Here is a 13030-nt window from a genome sequence, read left to right as displayed (position 1 = left end):
CTTTCTGAAGGCTCTAAGGGAGAATTCATCTTCATGCTCTTTCCAGCTTCTAGAAAACAAAAAAAACTTGGTGTCTTTAAGTCGATTCTGACTCAGCAATTCTATAAGACAGAGTAGAACTGCCACAAGGAGTAGCTGGTAGATATGAACTGCTGACCTTTTGATTAGCAGTCAAGCTCACCATAGCTCTTAACCACTACGCCACCAGAGCTCCAAAAAATATGCAACGCTTCACAAATTTGTGTGTCATCCTTGTGCAGAGGCCATGCTAATTAATCTTCTCTGTTTCAGTCCAACTTTAGTATATATACTGCCAAAGTGAGCACCTAGATTCTAGGGTATGCCCAAATTTCTTGATTCATGACTCCCTTTCATCAGTAAAGCTAGTAATGACTGGTTGAGTGTTTCTCATATTACATCGCTCTGACATTAACTCTTCTACATCCCTCTTTCAAATTTAAAGGATCTTGTGATTGCTCTGAGGTCCCTGGTGGAACAAACGGTTTGCACCAGCCTATTATTAACTTAATGGTTGGTGGTTCAAACCCACACAGCAATACTGAGGAAGAAAGTCCTGGTGATCTCTTCCATAAACATTACAGCCAAGAAAACCCTAGAGAGTCCTTCCATTTGGTAACACATGGGCTTGCCATGTGTGGACACAGGCTCTATTTCAATGGGTTTGGTCTTGCTGGTTTGGGTGATTACATTGTGCCAATCTGTATAATCTAGAACAATCATATTTTAAAGTCAGCTGATTAACATCCTTAAGTCCATCTTCTCCCTTAATTTCCTTTGCCATGTAAAGGCAACGTCACATATTCACTGCTTCTAGGAATTCAAACATTGATATCTTGGGATGTGGGAGAGTATTACTATGTCTAACAAAACCACTTTTTACTTTCTCCTGTCTATTTTTGTTGACAGGTGAATCTAATTACTGCCGGTCAGGCATAGTCTCCTCAAGCAGAGTAGCTTGTTGATATTTTAGGCAGCATGGAGTTCAGGAATGGGTGAATTTTCAGGGCATAAGGAATTGACATATAGAAGTGTGGTTATTCTAGTGAGACTGCCTTTTATTGTTTGGCACATGGGAGCATGTTTATTAAAGTGAGCCAATCCCTGATTGGATGACTTGCATAATCTACAGCTGAAACTGATTAATTATTTCCTGACAGCATGTTCACTAAGCCAAGTTGTCACTGGTTTAGTGAACTGTTTTAAAACTGGTTCTGGTAAATACTTTTTACCGTAGCCATAGCACAGCCTTTTTGTAATTTAGCGGGCCTTTTTTATTCTCAGTCACCACTTTTGTTTGTATGGGTGACACCATCCATGACTGACCAGGTCTTCGACACTATTGTTGATTCTCTCTGTAGATGAGGTTCCTTCTAAAGTTTTCTGACATTTAGTTTGTGCGTAAATAAGCATTACTTCATTCAGTTTTTTTCTTCGAATTTTTTTTTTTTTCAGAGAGTAGCTTGGAAAAGGCATTGTTGCTTCTGAAAAACAATTTAAAAGCAGCTATGAAACAAATAAGTGTGTAGCTAGACATACTATAAAAAGGGAACCAAGGGCACTTCAGATTCATGAGTCAAGATTTTTCAGGCTTGACTGATAGTTAAAAAATTCCCCCTCTTCTACCCCTTCAAAAAAAAAAAAAAAAAGTGCTAAGAAATCCCTGTATCTATCTTAGACAATAGCCAGGCTGTTTTTTCCTAAGAAACCATATAGAGGATGTTCACGTAGAGGAAAATCAGGAAGGAGTCTGAGAAAACCATACCTGAGAAATACTTAGAGATATTAAAAGCATGGCGTCAAAGCTGAAGAAGGCTTCAAGAAGGAAAGCGAGATCAAGAGTGCCAATTTTTGTGAGGACAATTTGCGAGAATTGGTGATATCAAATAGGTTATCATACTATGAAAAGGGGCAATGTACCAAGTAGCAAGTCTATTACTGCACTGAGCTTTTAACACCCAGAAATTTGTAATCTTTTACACTAGGATTAATTCAGAATCCCCTTAAAAATAAATATATATTGGTGACTACTATTTTTAAGCCCAAACTAAAAAGTGGTCTGAGTTATATGAATGCTTTCCAACACTCAATCACTTTTGCATATGTATTTATTCATTCTTCATTTGTTGGTATGCTTATACTAATAATTCTTTAAGAACCTTTCCTTAGCATCCACTTCATCCCATATTTTTATTAAATTCTTCTGGTGGGTTTTTTGAATAACGGTTTCATAGCTGCCTTCAACTAAGAAAAGTTGTCTTTGATTTCATAAAAGTGAGGTTCTCCTAACTTACAATATGATCTAATGATTCCACATCCTGATAATTTTATACAAAAGGGAATTCATTCTTTAAAAACTGGAACCACCATTTAAGCTAATTTTCTTAGAAATACTCACTACAAATATATAAACTCCATTTTTCCAGGATTTATTAAATCCCCATCCTTTTCTACACTTTTATCACATTTCATAATGCAAGACTCACTTGCTTGTTATCTCTTTCATCTGGCCACACCTTCTACTACTGAGTGAGAAATATCCAATGTGAAAAACAAAAAAGAAAAACCCTTTGTTGTAGAGTCATTTAGGACTCCTAGTGACCCCACAGGACACAGTAAAACTGTCCCACAGAGTTTCCAACGAACGGCTGGTGGATTTGAACTGCCGACATTTTGGTTAGCAGTCGTAGCTCTTATCCAAAATGAGTGGGTGAAAATTGTCTAATATGTTCTTGACTGGCCTTATATTCTTTAGTTTCATAGTTCATTTGTGTTTTAGTTAGTCCAACACTCCCCACACCATCGTCGTGATTCCCAGCCTCCATGTTGTAGCAATTTTCAATCTACTTCTGTGAATAGTTTTAGTAGATAGCTGGGGGAATACAGAATTTTTTAAGTATCAACTTTCTCTTGAATTGGGAGTTTCTTTAAGCTCTACTTAAAATACTCTCCTTTTTAGAATTCTGTATTATACTAATTCTTTTCATACCTATTTGGCTATTTATTTCACTTTCTATTATGATCCACTTCCTTGTTTGTTTTTTTTAAATAGACATAGTCTGCAATCTTACTTCCTGTATACTATTCTCATATGACACATTCTCTCTGTAGATTTTTTTTTCTCCACCAGTGCCTTTAAGTGTTCTGTCCTATTGACTTTTGGAGCCCTGGTGGCACAGTGGTTAAGAGCTACAGGTGCTAACTGAGAAGGTCAGCAGTTTAAATTCACCAGCTGCTCTTTGGAAGCCCTGTAGGGAAGTTCTACTTTCTCCTATAGGGTTGCTATGAGTTGGAATCAACTCAGTGGCAATAGGTTTTGTTTATTTACTTTGAAACCTTTGTGTCTATGTACATTCTAATCTCTCTTATAAATTGCAGATGGTAATAAACAACTACTTGCTAGACATTTAACAATATTTAAAAATCATATATATATATATACACACACACAAGAACATTTTGTATATAATTGTTACCTGGTGGAAACACCAGATTCTTACTCGGCATGACTCGTATTGACCAATAAATGAGAGACCGAAGTACAAGGAAATGGAGTCAGTCGGTGCTTACTGCCGCCAAGACTGCTCACCAAGGGCGTGCAGACAGGTTATTTTTAAACAGGTTTACTAGTACAGAGTTCAAACACGTTATGTCAGCAACATTCTTAATCACACCACGCAGGCACAGTGGGGTTTACATGTAACCTCCAAGCAAAAGTAGGAGTCAAATGCAAAGCTGAGGGGGAGGGGAGCCCAGCAAAGGAAATGATTTTGCAGTACAAAACTGTAGGGGAGGAAGCCAGGTAAAGAATACAGTACCGTGGGGGCTGTCTCATAATATAGAACTTTTAATTCGGAAGCTTTATGGCATATTTGAGGCATTTATAGCATATACAAGAAATGTACAAAATCACGTAACTACTAAAGTATTTCTAAAAAATAATGATCTTATTATCCAATGCTACTTATTAACTTAATGAATTGCCATTTTTCTAGTAGAAAACTCATCAAATAATTTATTATGTATGTTATCTTCATTTTAAAAATTGATGGACATTTCCATATTCTCCAACTTTATGCACTTTAAAAGGCTTCCTGAATTTCCAAATAATGTTTGTCAATTTCAGACAAACTTATTTCTGCATATAAGTTTTATGAGAATTGTTGATGTGTATATAATTGGTTTAACAGAACTTAAAATTCACTAAATTTAGAATTCACTTAACAGTTGTTTTATGCACTATGTTTTCATAAATATAATATACTTTAATGTGGGAATATAAATAAATTCAATATTAAGAACAAAAATTGCCACTTTAGGAGTTAACCATTTAAAATAATTCTCTCAAAATTATACAAAAATATATCTAAATCAATAGTAATAATAATAAAACATTATATTTGTACATATGACCTGGATTATCGTGAAAACAATGAGAGTTCTGTTTCTGAAAGTAGAATGAAAGATCAGAAAGTTCAGAGTATGTGCCTAGAAAATGAATGATTATGTCAGAAAAAAATGACTGAAAAACAATGAAAATGGGGATCAAGGGAAAATGCAAATGGATCAACAAAGAATTCTATTTAAGGCAACAAATGTTGTTATTCTATTGAGTTGATTCTGACTCATAGCAACTGTTTTAAGCTGGGTTCTCTAGAGAAGCAAAACCAGTGAAGTGTCGAGAGAGAGAGAGATTTATATCAAGGAAATGGCTCAGGTGGTTATAGAGGTTGGCAAGTCCCAAGTCCATGGGTTAGGCCTATGGGACAGAGTGGAACTGCCCCATGGGATTTCTAAGGCTGTCTTTATGAAAGCAGACAGCCACATCTTTCTCCCCGGGAGTGGCTGATGAGTTTGAACCACTAACCTTTTGGTTAGCAGCCAAGTGCTTAACCACTGCATGACCAGTTCTCATTTAGGCAATGAATATACACAGAATTTCAACTCTGATAATTTCTTGTAATCAATATACTTAAATATGTTTATCACTACTCTTTGATAAAATCTGAGAACCTGTCACATAAAGTATCCTAGAATAGAACTTTATAGAGCCATATAATATCACACAACACATTTAAGGTATACATACCAGATTAAAAAAAAAAAAAAATTTTTTTTTTTACACCAGATAGATGAGAATATGCTTTTTTGTAATAAGTTTCAAGCAAGAAATAGCTTCATCAATTACCCATTCTAATATCCATCTTGAAAAAGTGAAAAAAAACAGCAAACCCTTTGTCATCGATTTCATTACGACTCATAGCAACCTTGTAGGACAGAGTAGAACTGCCCCATAGGGCTTCCAAGGAGTCCCTGGTGGATTTGAACTGCCAGCCTTTTTGGTTAGCAGCTGAGCTCTTAACCACTATGCCACTAGGGTTTCCAAAGAAGTGATAAAATTTTAACAGGAATATCACTTGCTTCAATGTAAGATTATTACCTATTCTATCATACTTAGGACACATTTAACTGATTATATATATATATATATATTCAGCACAGCTAAATAGAGCAAAAATATTTATATGAACATAACAAGAAAACCTAAATCTCAAGTGAGAGGTACAATCAGATTAAGAATTTGTACATTATTTGTGTCTGCTGATTTTATCTAAGGATTTGCCAGAACTATGAACCATATTTGGAAAAGTTGGATTTTTTTAATATTGTGGAAAATAGATACAAATGAAGGACATAGTTACGCCATAGGATTTGGGGAATGAAGAAAGACAGGACATATGCACAGCCAGATGAGAGCAGGCAACACTTGATAAAAATTTAAGAAATGCACCACTACTGAGGAAGTTAATAGTTGAGTTATCGCAGATTTAAGATAATAAATATTAAGGAAATCTCTGGGCGTTGTCTGGATGATTAATACTCTATGTTTTTGAGTGATGACATGTGTTTAGAGTTGGAAAACAGCTGGATAAGTTATCAGATTACTTCATGAAATTTTAAATTTTCTATATGAGAAAATCACACTTTACTTTCCAAATGCAACATTTCTTACCATTATTATTATGCAGAAGATCACCTTTAGTTAGCGGAATGAATTTTTACAAAATAAAAGTAATATATTTTTAAGTAGTTTTGAAAAGTCTAACATTCTCACAAAGGTGGACCTATGAAAAACTGTTGCCATCGAGTTGATTCCAACTTGGAGAGGCCTTATAGGACAGAGTAGAACTGCCCCGCAGGATTTCCAAGAAGCAACTGGTAGATTCAAACTTCAGACCTTTTGGCTAGCAGCTGAGCTCTTAACAACTGCACCACCAGGCCTCCGCAAAGATGGAAAGAAAAAAAAACCAAAAGGTGGAAGGATACTCCAATTCTGTAAAAGAGTTTGGCAATGATGTATCTTCAATAGTCAGAATTATTGGGATATCCATCCTGATATAAAAGAAAAAGAGTTGTAACAAAAATTTTTTTGGTCAAAACCATGTAACTTTAACCATATGTCATTAGACAAATGGAACAAGTGCTTCATCTTAAGATGGATAGAAGGCTGAGGCCATTCTCAAATTTTTATCTCACCAACTGGGCAACATTTGTCCAAAAGCAAAGATGAAAAGGCTGGAAGGGAGAGGAAAAGTGTACTAATGGACACAGAGAACCCAGGATGGAAGGAAAAGGGGGAGAGTGCTGACACAATGTGGAGATTTCAATACATCAAAAAAAATTTTTTGTATAGATTTTTGAATGAGAAACTAATTTTCTCTGTAAGCTTTCACCTAAAGCACAATAATTTTTTTTTTTTTTTAATGATCTCTCAGATATAGTCTAGGGACATCACCTCCTAAGTAAGCTTTAAAAAAAAAAAAGATTGTAGAAATTCTGTGCCTTTTCTGAGCATATTTGAAATATAGCATCAAGGAAAACCAAAGAAGGTGGTTTATTGAATCTTCAATGTATACTTATCATGAATATCTATTTAGAATGATAAGACATTGAATCCTGATATTTATAATTTGAATAGAAGTGGAAACTGTACAAGGAAACTGCATTTTACAAATTTAAGCTTTAATTTAATTTAAAGTGCTAATCGCCAACATTAGTACTTAGAGGAATAAACATAGCTTACCATTTTTCATCAGTTTTATTGACATATAACGCATACACTTATGTTTATAAGTTTTAAATGTACAATTTGATGAGATTGACTAATGTATAGTCATATAACCACTCCCACAATTATAGTATAGATATAGAACATTTCCATCGCCCCTCAAATTTACATTATATCTCTGGCGGCCAGTGCCCTTTCCGGAGTCTTGGCCACTGGCAACCACTGATATGTTTTCTTCCTGCATAGTTTTGCTTTTTTTTTCAGAATATCATATAATTCTTATACTTCGAAGTACTTTGTGTCCAAATTCTTTCACTTAGCATAATTCTTTTGAAAGTCACCCATGTTTTCATTTACATCAGTAGCTTGTTACTTTTAATGGTTGAATACAAATACATTGCATGAATAAACTGAAGTTTGCTTATCCATTTACTAGATGATAAAAATTTGTTCATGTCCAATTTTTGGTTATTATTAATGAAGTTCTAAGACCACCATAAAGGTAATATTACATTGAGAAGAGCCTCTTAGTGATTCTTGATTATTCTGCATAGGTTGATTCATGAAGACACAATTTCAATATTAAATATCCCTTTTAATCTATGAGCAAATACTTTTTTTTCCTTCTCCAGGCTCCATATTGTTATTACTGTTTGTTGTTTTTGGTTGTTAGGTTTGCCAGGTATGTTCCACTCATAGCAATTCTATGTACAGCCAAACAAAACACTCTGCCTGGTCCTGCCCCATCGTTTTAATCATTGTTATGCTTGAGCCCATTGATGCAGCCACTGTATCTACCCATCTCATTGAAGGTCTTTCTCTTTCTCACTGAGTTATCAGTTTAGATTCTTATTTATAGAAAGTATAAATGTATACAAAGTATAAAACCATTGGCAAAGAATACTGAATATACCACGGACTTTCAGAAGAATGAACAAATCCGTCTTGGAAGAAGTACAACAAAAATGCTCTTTAGAGGGGAGTATGGTGAGACTTCCTTTTATGTACTTTGAACAAGTTATCAGGAGGTCCCTGGAGAATGACATCATGCTTGGTTAAATAGAGGGTCCGTGAAAAAGGAGAACCTCAGGAGATGGATTGACACAGTGACTGCAACAATTGGCTCAAACATGGCAATGATCGGGAGGACGGCACAGGACCATGCACTGTTTCATTTTGTTGTACACAGGGTCACCATGAGTTGGAACTAACTGGATGGAGTCTAACAAAAACAATACAAATTACAGAAAATATTCTGTAATAGGCCACTATCAGGCAGGAATTAAGCTTTTTTCTTCTTTTATTTTTTTCCTGGCCACTGTAATTTTTACATTTTTCTCGATAAAACACAGACGCCCCGTTGGTGCAGTGGTTGAGTGCTTGGCTGCTAACAGAAAGGCCAGCAGTTTGAACCTACCTGCTGCTCTGCTGGTGAAAGATGTGACAGTCTGCTCCTGTAAAGATTGCAGCCTTGGAAACTCTACAGGGGCAGTTCTACTCCGTCTATAGGGTCGCTATGAGCGTTAATCGACTCAACTGTAATGAGTTTCAGTCCCAGAACCCAGTGCCATCAAATGAGTTTCAGTAAAACATGTTATATAAATGTTGGCCAAAATACAACTACTGATTTTATTTGGTTCTCTATAGGATTTTTGCTCTTTTAATCCTCAAATCTCTACTTTTTGTATGTTATTCTTTATTACATTGTTGTTGTTTTATAAAAATTACATTCTACTGAATATGTTCTACTGACAGGCTATGCAAATGCTATATGTAAAAACTTGTAGAAGAAAGTTAAATAGATTTAATGTATTGAGAAGGAAATTTATAGCTTTAAATGCACACATGGGGTAAGATAAAAATGAAAATGAACTAAGAATCAAACTCAAATTGAAAAAGTACTATAGAAAAATATCAATGAAATGTAGAAAAATAAGTACAGAATTGATAAAACATAATGACATAGAAGCTGAAATAAATGAGGGGATTAATAAAACAAAAAGCTGGTTATTTCAAGCTAATAGTTTAGATAAATAATAAGAAAGGTACATGAAAAGAAATATGCAATATTATGAATGAAATAGAGACTATAAATATAGACGTAGAAAGTACAAAAAGTAAGGATAATCGTATACTAATAAATTTATTCCAATCAATCAGTTCTCTTAGAAAATTGACGTTACAGAGAATGAACAACGTCATAGAAAAATATTGACAAATGGCTCAAGAAAAACCCATCCTAGTAGTTTCATAAATTAACAATAATTTTAATGGATATAGAATGCTAGACAATTTTTTTTCTAAGATGTATTTTAAAGATAATGTCATGTCTTTTGGCCTACAATGTTTGTAATGATAAATCTGCCATCTTTCTTATTGCACTTCTGTGTAATGTCTTTTTTCCCCTGTCTGCTTTTAAGATTTCCACTATACCTGCATGTTCAGAAGTTTGATTATAGATTGCACGTTTTTAAAATTTTTTCTTTTTCTAATTTGGTTTTACTAAGTTTCTTGGATCCATAGTTGATGTTTTTCATTTTTTGGGGGGGGTGGATTTTCAGTCTTTGTATGTTTTCCAATATTTATTTGTTCCATTCTTTCTCTCTTTCCTTGCTGGAATATGAATTATACTTATGTTAGATCATAATACATTGTCCTGTAGATCCTCAAAGCAATATTCCATTTTTTTCCTCATATTACACTTTTTCCTCTTTTTGTCCAGCCTGATGTTAGACTGATTTATTTATTGTGATATTTATTTTACTAGCTTTTTTATTTAGCAATTATTATAGTTTCTTCTGCTAAAATTCCCCATCATTTCCCATGCATTTTCAACAACATTCATTTCATCAACAAACATTGCCTGGAACATTTAATATATTTGCCATAATTATGCTAAAGTTCTTATCTGAAAATTCCAATAATCTAGTCATTTATGTGTCTATCTCTAACGATTTTTTTTTCTGTTGTATATGGTTCACATTTTTCTGCTTCGTATTTTTCATAATTTTTAATATATGACAGATATTTTATGTAAAAGAGCAGCAGAGAGTAAACTTTATTTACCTCCAATAAATTGCACACACCTATATATGTCAAGCTTTTTGTATGGGAAGGGAGGGTGAAAAGCCAATCAGGTCTACAGTTACGCTGGGTTTTGTTGTGGCTTTATTTATATTCAGTATAACACTGGCATTACACATTGTTAGGGCAGGCTTAGAACTTCAGTTTAAGGAGGAATTTGAGTTTGTGCAATGATGAGATTCCAGAAAACTCTTTTGATTTATACCCAAGTTACCAGTTTTCTGAAATTTAAAATAGCTCTCTCTTTTACAACATGAAAATAAGATTTTGGGGGTCTTAGGGAATTATCTTTGCACAATAGCCACACATTGGATTTTCTGGGCCCTGGGAGATTTCTCTCTGTCTTGCTACCTTGTTTCCCCCATTTGTATTTGTCTGACCTTGGCAGGGTGGTTGGTGAAGGCCCAGTGTGCTCTCAGGGAAAGTTCTCCACTCCAATTCCTAGCCCTTAGGCTAGATTTCTCAGAAAGAATCTCTTCAATTAAGTCAAGGTATTGTGCACTTTAAAGGAAGAATCTGTTTCAGCTTTTCTGAAAAGTCCCCAACCTACCAGGCTACATAGTGCACTCCAGAAAGGCCAATGGGAAAAAGGTAGCAAATAGGTGCAAGGCCACTGTGTTACCAGGTGGAAACCCCAGGTTCTTCCTTGGCATGACTTATATTGGCCAATAAACAAGAGATGGAGGTGGGAGAACAGGAAAGACACCCCTATTTCATTGTGCAAGGAAAAAGGAGTCAGTCGGAGCTGCTGCTGCCGAGACTGAACCCCAAGAGGAAGCAGACAAGTTACTTTTAAGAGATTTGCAAGTTGGGAGTTCATACGGGTTACATCAGCAACATTCTTGATCATACTGTGCAGGCACAATGGAGTTGACATATAACTTCCAAGCCAAAGAAGGATTTAATGCAAAGTTGGGGTGGGGGAGGAAGCCCAGCAAAGGAAACAGGATTTTTAATGCAACACTGTGGGGGCTCTGTCTCAACTGTGTAACTAACTATGGCTTTTTGAGATTCAAAGTCATTACTCTAGCCCACATACAACTGTTAAAGCTTAGGGTGATTTCTCTTTACCCTTGTTTATGTTGTATTCACTCCTCTTCCTGCTTCTCTTCTAGACTTATAAACAGTCATGAGTGTCTCTTATACTAGAAGGAGTCTGTATTATTCAAAGGTTTAATTCAATTACTTTTCTTTGTGTCCTTATCAGTACAAACTTTTTTTTTTTTTAGACTACCTAGTTTACCTGGGAAGCCCTGGTGGTGTAGTGGTTAGGTGCTACAATTGCTAACCAAAAGGTTGGAGGTTCGAATCCACTAGGCACTCCTTGGAAACCCTATGGGGCAGTTCTACTCCATCCTTGGGTCACTATGAGTTGGGATAGACTCTACGGCAGTGGGTATAATGTGTAGTTTACCTGGCTTGTCCTCATTGCTAAACTGAAATGATGTCTATCAATGAAGCTCCACATTCTAATAGAAAGTGGGAAAAAAAAAAAAAAAATGAAACCTACCTTTAATTGCGTGTTTTTTTTTTTTTAGGTTAAATCATATTTTGAAATACAATAAGAAAAGACACTCCTTCCGATTTCCACAAGATAGAGGAAACATTCACTGCCATCTGTTTAATGATACTAGCCGTGATCACTTTGCTCCCTCATGTATATCAAGTGTAATAAAATAAAACCATGCTGCCTAATGCACAGATGATCTCTCTTTAGATGACTGATTTCCGACTCAGTAATGTGCGAAATCAACTTCCCCCATAAAAAAATAGCGAGACTTTATTCCATTAATTCTATTTCTTATAGCAGTTGCCTAAGGGGCTTGATCAAAAGACCTTATAGATATAAGGAAGAAAAAAAAAAATTCCCATCACATACATATAGTGTTTAGGTCAATTAAATATTTACAGACATTTACAAAGCTGAAATGTGCTGAAGGACTTCTTCGATATTTAACAAAGATTTTTTTGAATGTTACATTTGTTAAAGAATGTTGAGTATTGTCCCTTTAAATTAGATTCGTCGTTTAGGTTATTTGATGTGGTAACCTAAGAACTGTTGTTGACAGGGCAGTAAAAGTTACCTTAGAAGCAAATAGAAATCCTGAGCCTCTCTCCGGTTGGTTTGTAGGCAAATTCTTTCTAAAGGGAGGGTTATGCTACCAAAAGAACTTCTCCTATGCTCAGTGCATAAGGGTTGCTGTTACTGTTGGTTGCTTTGTTCCCAAAATAGGATTGCGTATACTCATCTTTTGATTGTTGAATAAGTTTCATTTAAGTGATTATGACAATGACATTATATTTACTTTACCATCTCAATCTTTAGTTTATTTCATTTGTTTTGTAGTATTATTAGATTTGTATATACAAAATTGTATCTATACAAAAATCCTTCTTATGTTATTTTAAATTACTTCTGAAAGCCTTATCAATAAATGTTCTAAATGTCTTCTAAAAAATAAGCTCAAATTACATATCAAAATTTTGTATCAAAGGTCTAAACCATTGTTCTTCCACAAATTGCTATGTATAATATCATATATTAATTTTTTCTACATATGTATTTGTTATATTTGATTTTTTTTAAGCACATGCATGTATATATACATATAAACATGTGTGTTTTATATTTTATGTCTTTTTTTCTGCTCATCTAAGTTGCTTAATTAAGAATCTAATAACATAAACGTGTGAAAACAAACAAACTTAATAGCTGTATGACAACTACAACATTCTCGAACGAAAATTGCTACCTACCTGTGGCATGATTGTTTCAGCTTTAAACAAATTATAATTAAAATACTATAGAAAATGGCCACTTTGAAACTATCACTCTCACACACACATACAATAACTTCT

At 34.7% G+C, this 13030-nt stretch overlaps 1 non-coding gene across 1 annotated transcript; it reads right to left on the bottom strand.

Moving 5' to 3' along the window:
• Window positions 1-215: 215 nt before the first annotated feature.
• Window positions 216-326, bottom strand: LOC111750239 (U6 spliceosomal RNA). The gene has a single exon (XR_002785392.2). It is a non-coding gene; the product is annotated as a U6 spliceosomal RNA (small nuclear RNA).
• Between the last annotated feature and the right edge of the window lie 12704 nt (window positions 327-13030).

Source organism: Loxodonta africana, chromosome 10 (assembly GCF_030014295.1).
Source record: "Loxodonta africana isolate mLoxAfr1 chromosome 10, mLoxAfr1.hap2, whole genome shotgun sequence".
NCBI lineage: Eukaryota > Metazoa > Chordata > Mammalia > Proboscidea > Elephantidae > Loxodonta > Loxodonta africana.
This window is presented reverse-complemented; position numbering and strand designations above follow the sequence as displayed.